The following is a 14,031-nucleotide window of genomic DNA, read 5'->3' on the forward strand; positions in this document are numbered from 1 at the left end:
AGAATCGCTTGAACCTCGAGGTGGAGGTTGCAGTGAGCTGAGATTGTGCCATTGCACTCCAGCCTGGGGAACAAGAGCAAGGTTTCGTCTCAAAATAAATAAATAAATAAATAAAATAAAAAGAAGAAGGAGAAGGAGAAAGAAGAAGAAAGAAGAAGAAAATAAAGTCGCTGATAAGATTAAACCTTATTTGTTACAATTTTTTTTTTTTTTTTTTTTTTTGCTGAGGGACGTTGGAACAAGTATTTCAAGTTTTCCCAATCTTTTCTGCATCCTACAATAAATAAGAAGGCTCTGATTGAAAGAAGATGATGAAACTTTGTAATATATTTTTGCACATATCACAGGAATTGAGAAAATGAGTAATGGTGGGGTAAAAAATCCTTTTTAATTTTTAAACAAATTTTAAAGTGGGCCTAATTTGTCACTTATAAATTATTTAAAATATTTGATGATAGATGATTATATGGTTTTTAGCCTATAACCCAGAAATAATTTAAAGAATTTGGTGATTTTGCTTTGTAACGTCAGGAAAACTGGGATTTTGGGGGGATTATTTTTTGTGAATTTAATTTATAAAAATAAAAATAACAATAGAACCCCAATAGTCTCCTCTTCTTCATTATGGGAGTAAATAATATTAATACATAAATATTTGATTTAATTCATTATACGCTGTATTGCCAATACAATTTTATTTTTTATATTTAATGATTATTGAAATGTGTGTTATTTTTGTTGTTTTGATCAATTATGTATTATAACAATTGCAGACTCAATTTTGGAAGATTTTAACACTTAGCACCTTATTTCACAGGAAATTTTGTAAAAATTTAAATTTCAATTTTCAATCTTTTGTTGCAGAGAAATGTGTTATGTTAATCAAGTAAAAATTTGAGCATACAAATCTATTCCTTTAAAGTGAAATTCTGTAGGCTAAGTAAATGGAAATATGGGTTAAAAGAAGAAAATAGTGTAAAATTTCTGACTCTTAAAAAAGAACTTTTTTGTATTTTAAAACATGATAAATATCAAGTTGCTATGATATTTTAGTTTTAAAGATATAACTATTGTCAATATTTGATGAAGTATAGAAATCACATTTTTTGTACCTGTGAAACCTTCTTGTGAAAAGATGTAGACATCAACATAAAAACGTGTTAAGGGATACATTTCTATACTCTTAGAGCATATAATAATTTTTTAAATTCCTAGAGCAAGGGAACTTTTTTTTTTTTGGTGAGAAAAAAATTCAAGATTATTTTGCTGAACTACTTGCTGATTCATAAAAGCTCCATGGGCTATGTGCTACCCTCTGCCAGGAATCCTTCTGCATTTCTATTAATTTGACTAACTTTCTGACTCAGTACAAATTTTACTTCCTACAGATTATTTTTCATGACCTCTTTTAAAGATGATCTAGGAATTGTTCCTGTGTGCCCCTCATCACATGTGTTATAATATAAACATCTGTTTATCTTTCAATCTTGATTCTCCTGGAGGACAGGGATTATCTTTTTCTTTTCTTACCACCTGACACATAAATGGAATTTATAAATTCTTAATGAATGCCTCCTCTCTAAATACTACTAATAGTCCACTAAAATGTAAACTCTGTGAGAACAAGAGTATGTCTTACGATGATCATTGAATTTCCAACTCCTAATATAGCATCTAAGACATGATAGATAACCTGTAAAACATACCTGTTGATTGAGTAAATGAACTATACAGTAATTCACAGCTTTTTTTTTGTTGTTGTTAATGTTCTACTACAGATCAATGACAAAACATAATGGAAACAATCCCAGTACTCTGTCTTAACTCATTACCTTACTATGTTTATAATAAATTTTTGATTGAGTCATAGGTCATTATCATATGATTTACACCTTGTGCCCTCTCCTTTCTAGTATTTATATCATTTCCAAAAATGATTTACTTCTGGCCTTAATGGGAATTTTCTAGTGTTTTATCACTTTTTAAAATTACCTTAATATTCCTGCATTTCGAAGTTGTTTGGTCTTGTTTTCTTTTTAAATCAGGAATGAATGTTGAAATAATGTATATCAAATTACTTTTGGCCATTTTTTTTTTTACTGTAGTTTTTACTTTTTAATGTAGTTAATGTTTTTAACTTTTTAATGTAGTAAGTAGCAAAATAGTAAATTTTCTCATATTTGAAACATCCCTCCATTTCTGGAAAGAATCCCATTAGTTTTTGCATTTTTTTTTTTAATTAAAGTTTTACCCTTGAAATAGTTTTAGGTCCACATGCAGCACATGTAGTTGTAAGAAATATTGCGGAGAGATTCTGTGTACCCTTTACCCAATGTCCCCCAATGATAATATCTTAAAAAACTAATAATATACCCTAAGCAGAATATTGACTGATACAATTCACTGGTTTATTCAGGCTTCCTCAGTTTTACATGTATTTGTGTGTGTGTATGTATTTAGTTCTAAACAGCTTTGTCAGGTGTTGATTTCTGTACCCATTACCATAGTCAAGATAGAGAATAGTTAAGAATTCCTCTTGTAGCCCTTTTATTAATACAACCTACCTTCTCCCTTTCGCTACCTCACCCCCATTCCTTGGTAGCCAGTAACTAGTTGTCCATTTCTAAAATTTTATCATTTAAAATGTGCTGTTGGCTTTTTTCATTTGGCATACACTCTGGAGATTTATCCAAGTTTATTCCTTTTTTAATGCTCAGTAGAATTTCACGGTATGTGTGTACTATAGTGTAACAGTTCAATCATTGAAGACATTTAATTTGTTTTCAATTTGTGACAATTATGAATAAAGTGAATATAATCACATATAGTTTTTGTGTGGCCCTAATTTCCATTTCCCTGGGATAAATGCCCAAAAATGCAATTGCTAGATCATATGGTAATTGCATGTTTAGTTTCATAAGAAACCGTCAAACTGTTTTCTAGAGCAGCTGTACCATTTTACACTCTTATTGGCAACACATGCATGATAAGTGATCCAGTTTCTCTTCATTCTCACCAGCATTTTGTGTAACTATTTTTAATTTTAGTGTTAATAGGTACAGTGATACCTCATTGTGGTTTTAATTTTTCTTTCCCTGATAGCTGATAAAGTTGAAAACTTCTTCATGTACATAATTATTTACCATATGGGTATCATCTTCAGTAAAATGTCTGCATGTCTTTGCTCATTATTGTTGAGTTTGAGAGTTCTTAATATATTGTAGTTATGTTATCATTTTGAGATTTTTGTAACGATGTTACTCTGGTTTCTTAGATATTGTTGAGAAAATTACTCTTTTTCCTCAAATGAGAGTTGGGTTAAAAAGGCAGCAGATTTATCGCTTTTTTTAGATTTAAAAAAAATCATTGATTCAACACAACTTTGCACTTTTGGGGGAAGTTACATTTCTCAATTTCTTCCATTAGAAAAATATTTTCCTCTTGAGCCATTGTTGATATAGTAGAGTTTTCTAGGAAATCTTTCATTTCTACTGTATTTTGAAATTTATTAGCTGAAAGTTAAAAACTTAATCTTTCTTTTCTTCTTTCATATGTCTCATAATCAACCAATCATAAAAGTTTTAAAATTGTTTTTATTTTCTCATTTTCTCTGTGACTGTATCCATACCTTAGACATTCTAAGCTAATGGCATAGCTTCCCAGTTTTTGCTTCAAACGTGTAATCCCTGTTGCCACTAGAATGATATGCTTCTAATGCTTAGTGAAAATAACACGGAGTAAATGATGGAGTGGACTGTGAACATTTAGAAATTGTGTGTGACACAAGCAGTACAAATTAACAAGTACTATATCGGGAAAAAACATTTCCAGTAGATGAGTGACAAAGAGCCAATATCCCTGATATATAAAATGCTTATAAATATCCCTTAAAAATAAAAAAGATCCCCATAGATTAAAAATAGGTGTATACAACTACTGAAAGAGGGAATACTAATCATTAGCATTCATCCTAGTTAGTAATAAATGTAAATTAAAATGGAATAACAATTTTTGACTGTAAAAATATGACTCAGTACAAATGAGTATGTGGTCAAATCCTTGCTGTCATGGTTGTGTGATTGGTACAAAGTTTGGAAAGCATTTGGCAAAATGTAGAGTATCTAATTCAGTAATTCCAATTTGGGGCAACGTGTTCAGGAAATAACCATACATTTAGTAAGACCTTTATGCAGAATTTCCTGAATGATTATTTATACATTTGTGATAAGCTCAAAATAACCTAAAATATATATCATTATGGAAATGGCTAAATAAATTATGTTATATCCGCTGCATAGAAAGTAATGTAATTGTTTAAACACCACAAAGCATCTTTTATAACATGGGGGGAAGTTTACATGAAAGTGTAGGATACGGAATTATTATACATGCAGTTCCATATGTCTATCTGAAGAAATCTTTGTCTTCAGTGACCCCTCATGATTTGAGTTCTGAATCACCTTTTGTAGTTTTACAAATTAATTTCACTTTGCTACTAAAACATTAGGCACTTTGTATTGTCTCCAAGCCTTTTAACATTCTACTTTCTCTGCCTTGACACCTCTTGTCTTCCCCACTACACTCACTAGATTTTTATCCTTTGGGTACTAGCTTGAATGTCACTTTCTCTGGGAGGCCTTTTCTTAAGTCTCCTGGTTTTAAGGTGTTTCTTTTTGTTCTTTGTACGTTGGTGTAGCTTTACCATAATTGCTTTTTCATTTGCTTCTCTTTCTTCTAGACTATAAACTGAGGAAGGCTTACACTCTGCTCCAGTCTTTATTCATTTACTCTGCCTGGTAGTGCTAGGCCACTGGAGATATTTACATATTAAAGAACGCCTGCTCAAAAAATGTTAGCCAAATTGACCTGAATTTTAAGGCAGTTGTGGTCCCTAGAGGGAAGCATGGCCATATAGTTGTCACCTAATAAGGAAGGCAAACAACTAGCATTCCTGTAGCTGATTCGCATTTTAACAGTGCTTTCTTTCAGGATGTCGGATTTGATCCTCACAATCTTTCTAGTCCTTCTGTTACTAAGTGATTGAACCAGGACCTGAATAACCGAAGTCAGATAAAAAAAAAAAAAAGGTTAAATGAAAAATTGTTGGTAGTAGCTAGTAATTAGAGAACCAGTTATTGAGTGAGCCACAGAGTAACTGAGGGGAAAGGGAATAGTACAATCCATGACAAAAGAAAAAGGCAAAAAAGCCAGTGAAATAATCTGGGAGATTCCCTAAGTGGAGAGTGGAAAATGAAGGAGATGCTTTCTCTTAACAGTATGTCTCTGAGCTCCATCTCTTTATTTTTCTTTAATGAAGCCAGAAAATATTTGAATCTGTACTAAAAGTGGGTACTCTTACATGAATATTTTGATTCTGCCCGGTTTAGTACTGTAGATAAAGCTAAACTCGGAAAGAACTTTCCCCTTCCTTTTTCATTTTGCAATGAGTAAATAAATGTATAAAATTTCAAGTTTCAATTTTTAAAGCTTCCTCTAGGGGGTGACATTGTAAAGTTAATAAACGTTTAGTGAAAGTACACAGTCTCAAGAGTCTTCATTTGTTTATATCATCAGAAAAATATAGTACAGTTGTTCAGGAAGCTGTAAGTATAAATAAAGTTATTTCAGTTCTGAGATGTTACAGGACATTCAAGCAGAAAATATTAGTGTAAATGCTAAATAATAATAGATTTCTTTATTGATATATGGTAAACTACATGGATATTAGCATTAATAATCACTTGCTCATGTCTGTAATCTGGCACTGTGGGAGGCCCAGGTGGGTGGCTCACGAGGTCAGAAGTTCAAGACCAGCCTGGGCAATATGGTGAAACCCTGTCTCTACTAAAAATACAAAAATTAGCCAGGCATGGTAGCGTGCGCCTGTAGTCCCAGCTACTCGGGAGGCTGAGGCAGAAGAATCGCTTGAACCCAGGAGGCGGAGGTTGCAGCGAGTCGAGATTGTGCCACTGCACTCCAGCCTGGTGAGAGAGCGAGACTCCATCTCAAAAAAAAAAAAAAAAAAAGAACTTGCCTTTTATTATTTTTTGTTGTGGTTAATCACATAGAAATTGGATTTTAAATTCATTCAGACAAATTTAACTAAACCAATAGAGAAGCAGTTCCTTTCAGTCTTTGCTGGTTCCTGAATGATAAACTAGAGTCTATAGTCTTATTGCTTGAGTACTTACTTTTTTTTTAATTAATAAGCTTTCTCAGGGTACTTTACTGTAGCAAAGACAATAAACACACAGAATGTTGGACTGCTGTTTTATCCATTAGCCTTCCATTCCTCTTATGTTTGTTTTGTGAACCTACATGCAAACATGAATTTTATTTTTTTTAAATTGTCATTTAATACTTTCCTTTTTGAGTAATGTCAACTCATTTTACATCTCTTTAGAAAAAAATGTAAAGTCAAAGGGGCTATGGAGTCAAATAACACATTCTTAACTTTCATTTCTTTTTTGGCATTCATAGAAGTTTAAACATCTTTGATAAGGTTTGTCTTCTATGACAATTATATTTGGCTGTTCAAAGTGGAAGCTTATATACTCTTGAACAGTCAAGGAGTATATATAGTAGGTTTCAATGACCATGCTTGATATAAGTTCCAACTTTCACTGAAATTCTTCATTGGGCTGTTACATTTACATTTTTTATATTTTTTTATATTTATTTTTCTGTGGCTTGTCAGGTTTTTATGTTTCTACTATTTGAGTTTTTTTTTTTTTTTTTTTTTAACCTCAATTTATTATTGTTTCTATTTGGTGACACTGTTAACATCTTGGAGCAACAATTCTTTGCTGTCAGGGCTGCCCAGTACATTTCAGGATATTACTGTTTTAAATGGTAGTAGTACCCCCAGACATTGCATTTTAAAATGGAAGGGGGAAAAAAAAAAGCCTCCACACTTTTTTAGCTCCCCCAAGAGCCAGTATAATTGAAAATCTAAATTCCCATCAGTATGGAAAGGTTATATTATGTAACTGTTAAAGATATGTGGAGTTACATTTATCACTAAAGATGCCATAACCCACAGCATAATGTAGAAATGAAGGGTGCAAACAAATTACGTGTTGCCATGTATGTAAAATTTGTGGTTAGATATAATTTTATGTATGTGTATGAAGAGAGACATCTTGCCGGATGCAGGATACAGTGACTCTGGAGCCAGACTGCGCCTGAGTCAAATACTAACCTACCATTTATGGCCCCCCATGACCTTATGAGCTTCAGGTTTTTTATTAATATACTCAGGATAATAGTAAGATCAACTTCACAAACATTTTTGGTAGATTAATCAATTTTTCTATTTTTATATGACTAAATGAGTACATGATCCATGGTGATTACTCATTTAATATTAGTTATTATCAAGTTATTACTCCAGTTCACTGGGATCTTGTCGATAGTATATTGCTAGGTCTTATGTTTTTATCCATTATGCAGCCTCTACCTTTTAATTGCAATGTTTAAAACATTTATAATTAATGTAATAAATATGTTTGGGTTTAAGTCTTGCTATTGGTTTTCTATGTCTCATTTGTTGTTTGTTTCTTCTTTCTCCTTTTTCTGCCTTTTTGATAATTGAAGTTCTCTTAGAATTCTATCGTAGCTCCACTGTGGAGTTACTAGATAGTCCTATTTTATTTTTTTAGTGGTTGCTCTAGAATGCTTACAATAGCTTATCATAGTCTACTGTCTCATACCACTTAACATATAAGGAAAGATCTTTACTGTCTTTCCCCCCATGTCCTTTGCCTATAGTTGTCATCCATTGTATTTATACTTATACCGTAAACCTTATGTATGTTTTTAACTATTCTCTTTTAAAGAAATTTATAAAATGTAAAAATAAAAATTTTCATATTTTGCGACATAAATATGATTTTTAGTACTCATCAAGATCCAAGTTTTAAATCTGGTATTGGTTGGGCATGGTGGCTCATGCCTGTAATCTCAAAACTTTGGTAGGCTGAGGTGGGTGGATCACATGAGCTCAGGAGTTCAAGACCAGCCTGGGCAACGTGGTGAAACCCTGTCTCTACCAAAAATACAAAAAGAAATTACCCCGATGGGTGGCCTGTGCCTGTAGTCTCAGCTACTTGGGAGGCTGAGGTGGAAGGATCATCTGCACCCAGGAGGCGGAGGTTGCAGTGAGCTGAGATTGTGCCACTGCACTCCAACCTGGGCAACAGAGCGAGACCCCATCTCAAAAATTAGGTAAACTACTTTGGGTAGTTTATATTGCAGTGCTCCAGAGTTTACTACTCTTTTCTTTTTTGGTGTCTGTACTATTAGTCCTACCCACTGAATTTTTCAATTCAGGTATCATCATTATTATTATTATTATTTGAGACAAAGTCTCGCTCTGTTGCCAGGCTGTAGTGCAGTGATGTGATCTCGACTCACTGCAGCCTCCGCCTCCTGGGCTCAAGCGATTCTCCTGCGTCAGCCTCCTGAGTAGCTGGGACTACAGACACGCACCACCATGCCCAGCTAATTTTTGTATTTTTAGTAGAGACGAGGTTTCACTGTGTTGGCCAGGATGGTCTCAATCTCTTGACCTCATGATCTGCCCTCCTCAGCCTCCCAAAGTACTGGGATTACAAGCATGAGCCACCACACATGGCCCAGATATTATATACATATTTTGTTTGTTTGTTTTGAGATGAGGTCTCGCTCTGTCACCCCAGGCTGGAGTGCAGTGGCACCTCTCTGCTCACTGCAAGCTCTGCCTCCCGGGTTCATGCCATTCTCCTGCCTCAGTCTCCTGAGTAGCTAGGACTACAGGCGCCTGCCTCCACTCCCGGCCCATTTTTTGTATTTGTAGTAGAGACAGGGTTTCACCATGTTAGCCAGGGTGATCTCGATCTCCTGACCTCGTGATCCACCTGCCTCGGCCTCCCAAAGTGCTGGGATTACAGGCGTGAGTCACCGCGCCCTGCTGGTATTATATTTTTTGCCTCTAGAAGTTTCATTTGGATTTCTTTGTGTATGTACCATTTCTCCTTTCTATTCATTGTTTTCTTTAAATTCTTTCTATAGTTCTCTAGTATGTTAATGTCATTATCTCCTGTTTTTATTATTTTGTCATTGTTTGATCTGCTCATACTGTTGGCTTATATTTTTTCTTCTTATGGATCACATTTTCCTATCTGTTGGCCTCTTCGGTAATTTTTGACTGGCAGTAGGACTTTGTGAATTTTACGTTCTTGAATGTCTGGAGTTTGTGGTCTTTCTTTGAAGGGATTCCATCTGGCCAACAATTAATAAATTTGGAGTTCAATTTGATTCTTTTGCGTATTGTTTTTTGTTTGTTTTTAGCTTTTTTGGGTAGGTCTAAAGTAGTCTTTGCTCTAGGGAGAGTTTTAACACCACTACCAAAGTATGCCCATCTTGAACTGTCTACTGAATACCCAGTGTAACACATAGGACTTTTCACTCTCTCTTGTTGGAACTTGAATGCGTTCTAGCCCTGTGTGTGCATTGGGAACAGTTCAGCTTATTGAACAGGTTTTGTTCATTCTTTGGCCTTGAGGAGCTTCCCCCTGCACACCACATGTTAGTATTCAGCTGTGTCTCCAGGTTACCCTTATTCAGGTTTCTGGGTTGTTTCCTGCACAGCTCCCTTCTCTTTAGAACTCTACCCCTTAATGTACAACTGCGTCAGTCTCCCTGAATTCACTCCAGTGTGTTTTTTCAGCTCAAGAGGACTGTTTTCTGCTTGAGACTCCTCTTCCTGGGCCTTAGTTTGGCATGTGCTTCCAGGCAGAATGCTGGGTTGATCATTGGTGCCACCTCATTTGTTTCCTTTCTCCAGGTATCATGGTCTTCCTCTGTCTTTGTTGTCTGAAAGCTTGTTTCATATATTTTGTCCAGATTTTTTCTGTTTACACTGGGATGATAACCATAGTTACTTCATTAAGTCCAGAAGTCGAATCCGTGTTCTCATTTTAATAATCAGATCATCACTTAGTGTTTGCTATGTGTCAGCACAGTGCTAATATCCAGAATCCCAGTGATTATCTGTTTATTCTTTGGACAATGAAAAAGCCAGATATTCTTACCCTATACTTTGATTTTCATTACATTATTTAATAGGAAGTCAGGAGTGACTTTTTCTTAAAATCACTGTTATGATAGGAGTTCCAAAAGTTATCTATTTAATGAAGGGACGAGTGAAGTAAGTATTCTTCATTAGCAGGCATTCATTCATGCTTCCTTCCTTTTTCCTTTTTTATTTTTTTTTTGGTCAAATAGTGTGCCTAAATTATTTAATTTGGAAAGTAGTTGGATATATTTTGTATAAAAACTGTGTAATAATCATTGACTCAGAAAGCCCTTCACAAAGGATGATACTAACCATATAGAAGAGATCTGCAATATACTTAGGAATAGAATAAGATTCAGTTCAATTTTTTGGAATATAGTTTGCTTTTATGTATCAATATGTATTCTGTTGAGTGCCACATTTTTTAACCTATCAAAGCCTCACTCCTCATAGTTGCTTTTATATCTTTTTGCATATGATTTTTCATGCATATTTCATAGTTTTATGTTCTTATGGATAAGAAAGGATGTGTTAGAATGTTAATGTTCAAATTCTGAGGAACTCTGGATTACACATACCTTCAGAATTAGTAAATGTTTGTTTTCTAAATGTCTCACATTAAATTAAAGTCATGTTGGAAAGTATTTAATCCTTTTGCAAATATGCTTCATTACTCATCAAATATAATATTCATAAAAAGAAACACATTTCCTTGATGAAATAAATCAAATATATTTTCATATAGATGATTTTAGCTACATGTTTATTCTGTTTTTGTAGGTATTTTCCATGTTAGACATTAATTTTTCATCATATTGCTGCTGCTAGAATGAATTACTTGTCTCAGAGTTCTTTATGAAAGAGATCCTTTTTTCATCCCTGTGGCAAAAAGATGTTTTAGTGTACTTAAACTGAGTTTTCTTAAGTGAATTCAAGGAATTTTCCTTTTTATTAATAGTAGAAAATGTATCTTATGGTAAATTTTTTGTACTTAAGAATTCTTTGCAACATAAGGTATTTAGAAATATAAAAGCCAGGCCGATTTTTGTCCTAAATCTTTTAATGCTGAGAGGATCCAATTCTTCAATTAAAGGTATTACCATATAATAATGTCCTTGCAATTGCAACGACTAAATATGCACACAAACTAAGAAAGAAAGGAATGTAGGCCAGGCTAATTAAACTATATTATTATTACACTGTGTTTAACTATTAGTTATCTGGATTAGGTTAACTTCAAGAGGACAAGAAGTGGAAATTTTGTTTATATTTGTATGTGCTGTATTAATTATCTGCATGTTTGCTTAATGGTTGCATCCTGAAATGGCTGTCACTAAAGCCAAGGACAGTCTTGGAATCAACCTTATTTCTTTACTGACTGGGTTGTTCCCTATATTTCTTCCCAAAATTGATCTATCAAGTAGCTAACTCTGCTTCATGAATGGTAGGCCTCACATAGTGTTCACTACTGTGGTTAAAGAAAAAAAAAAAAAGAGAAAGACCTGTGGGGAGATGACACTGTTGGTACCATCCTTCAAATTATCATTTTTTTATATTGGTCAGTGCACATTTAGATCATGAGTAATTACCTAATGTGTATGTATGTTTGGGTAAGACAGTTGTCTTAGAGATTAAAGTGTGTTTGAAATAGTCAGTTGGGATGTTGGGAAAGCAAGTATCAAGCCCATTTGAGATTGATAATTATGGTATTTGTAATGAAGACAATCTGTCATCAGTCTCTGCTACTTGGATGCAGGTACAGAGAAAGAGGATAGTTGGGTTTATGTATAAGTATGCTTTTGCCAGAGGGATGTAATAAAAAAAATTTAGAGGTAGAAGGAGATAGTAAAATAAAGTTCTTAAAATGTAACATCAAAGCTAGTTGCAGAGAGAAGTTAAAGGAGAGAAGACTGATAGTAATGAAGAAGTAGTAAGAAGCCAATGAACTGGAAACCTGTAGTAATGCACATAGTTGAATGTTGGAAGAAGAGATTATGTTTAGAGAGTGGGTGCTTGATGTATTGATTTTGGCAGTAGTTTGAGATGGCAATTTAATTATAGAATGACCACTGAATGAAAGAGAGCACATAAAATTATTGGAGGTCAAGGGTCAATAAGAATTGAGAATATGGGCTGTGTTTACATTTGAATCTGATTTACTCTCTTATTGCAGAAAATCCAAAATAACAATGGGTAAGTAAAATAAGGATTTACTCTATAATTTAAAGAAAGTCTGATGTTGGCAGTACCCTGTGCTAGTGTACCAATTCCAGTAAGTCATCAGGGACCCCAGCTGATTCCAGTTTCAAGTCTACCAGCCAGCACATGGTTACCATTTTCAAGGTTGCTTTGTAGCCTAAGATAGGTACTAGGGCTTCAGTCATCTAGTATTTATATTCTAGGTAGTAGGGAACAAAAAAGGGAGAGGGTCTGCAAGATATTTCCCTGCTGTCGTTCCCCCTTTTGTGGAGACATTACAACAGTCTTTCCTAACTATTTGTGGGCACATAATATTAGTGTTGGTTACATGGCCATACTTTGCTTTGGAGAATACTGGGAAATGTACTCTTTGGGCTAGGTACATTACAACTCCTTAATAATATAGCAGCTTGCCAGTCCTAAGGAGGTATGTGATAGATTTTTTTTTTTTTAAGTTACTAAAGAGGACTGCAAATACAGTGATTTCTTCAAGTGATACTTGCTTTTAGTTAAGAGAGAGAAGGAGAAGGAATCAGAAAATATAGAGGAGTATGCTGATGAAAAGCAGTGGTTCCATGGGATTTTGGTAGAAGGTATGGGGGTGTGGGGAAGAGGCGTGGGCTAGGTTGGGGCAAGAAAACATCGTTCATAGTTGACACGAGTGAGGATGCCATAAAGCAGCAATTCTCGACCTTTTAATCACCTATCCATATGAGTTAGAAAAAACGTTGAACACAAATCTGCAATATGTTATGTAAACTATTTATGAATTACATTTACATATTGATGTACTGAGATATGTAAAATATAAATTTTTAAAGAATTAGATAAAATATCAATAGAAATGCTAATATTTTATTTTCCATACTCTAGCCAATTTTTTTGCCAATCCCTGGGATCATATGGGTCTCAAGGACCTAGCTAGCTTCAGTATAACTTAGGGTGGTGGCTCTCTTAGGGGAATATGAGCCACCTGGCATGGAACTGATCCCACTTTCTGCTAGAAGTATCCTCTTAAAAATAAGATAAAGGATACCTAATATTCTTTGGGAAATTTTGGCAATACAGTAAAATACAGTAAGCTTAAATTTGAGGAGGAAAGAGCATATTAAGATTTATAGATATTATCTTGTGAGAAGATAACATTTAATCTGAGATCAAATTAGAATCCCTTTGTATGTCAAAGTGATCTCCAGTGCTAGTTAGTGTGCATTGAAAGCAACATGCACTACACTGGGTAGCAGTAAATCTAGGTGACACTTTTGGAACTCTGTTTTTTTCTCTCTCTCTCCTTAATATCTAGATGGATCGAATCCTTAAAATTGATATGTGGTTATGAATACATTATTAAATTAAACTTCAAGCTCTGTAATATGACGCCCTCAAAGCCTAAGCACTAAAAAGCAGTTCCTCCGGATAAAACCATTAAAATTAAAAACACACAGATATGATAAATAGATAACTGTTTCACGCATGTATTAATTTTTAAAGAGAATTTTTGACATGTAAACATAATTGTATTGGAAATTCTGAGAGTTACAGATATTCAGCTTTGTTATAAAGCTCTAGTAAATCAAACAACAATAGACCCGTAGAATAGCACAGCAGGGTGGGCAGTATACAGAGCTGGGCCCTATTATACCATGGAAACTTAATATATGATAATGAATGATAAAAATGACATTTAAATCAGTAGGACAAAATGAGCTATTCTTTCATTCATGTGTTTATCTATTCAGAAAATGTTTATCAAGGGCCAACCTCTATCATAGATG

General features: G+C 34.1%; 1 protein-coding gene across 2 annotated transcripts in view; it reads left to right on the forward strand.

Moving 5' to 3' along the window:
* VTA1 (vesicle trafficking 1) overlaps positions 1 to 14,031 on the forward strand; it is a 79,086-nt gene that overhangs the window by 4,692 nt on the left and 60,363 nt on the right. The window lies entirely within an intron of this gene.

The sequence above is a fragment of the Macaca fascicularis genome, chromosome 4 (assembly GCF_037993035.2).
Source record: "Macaca fascicularis isolate 582-1 chromosome 4, T2T-MFA8v1.1".
Classification (NCBI taxonomy): domain Eukaryota; kingdom Metazoa; phylum Chordata; class Mammalia; order Primates; family Cercopithecidae; genus Macaca; species Macaca fascicularis.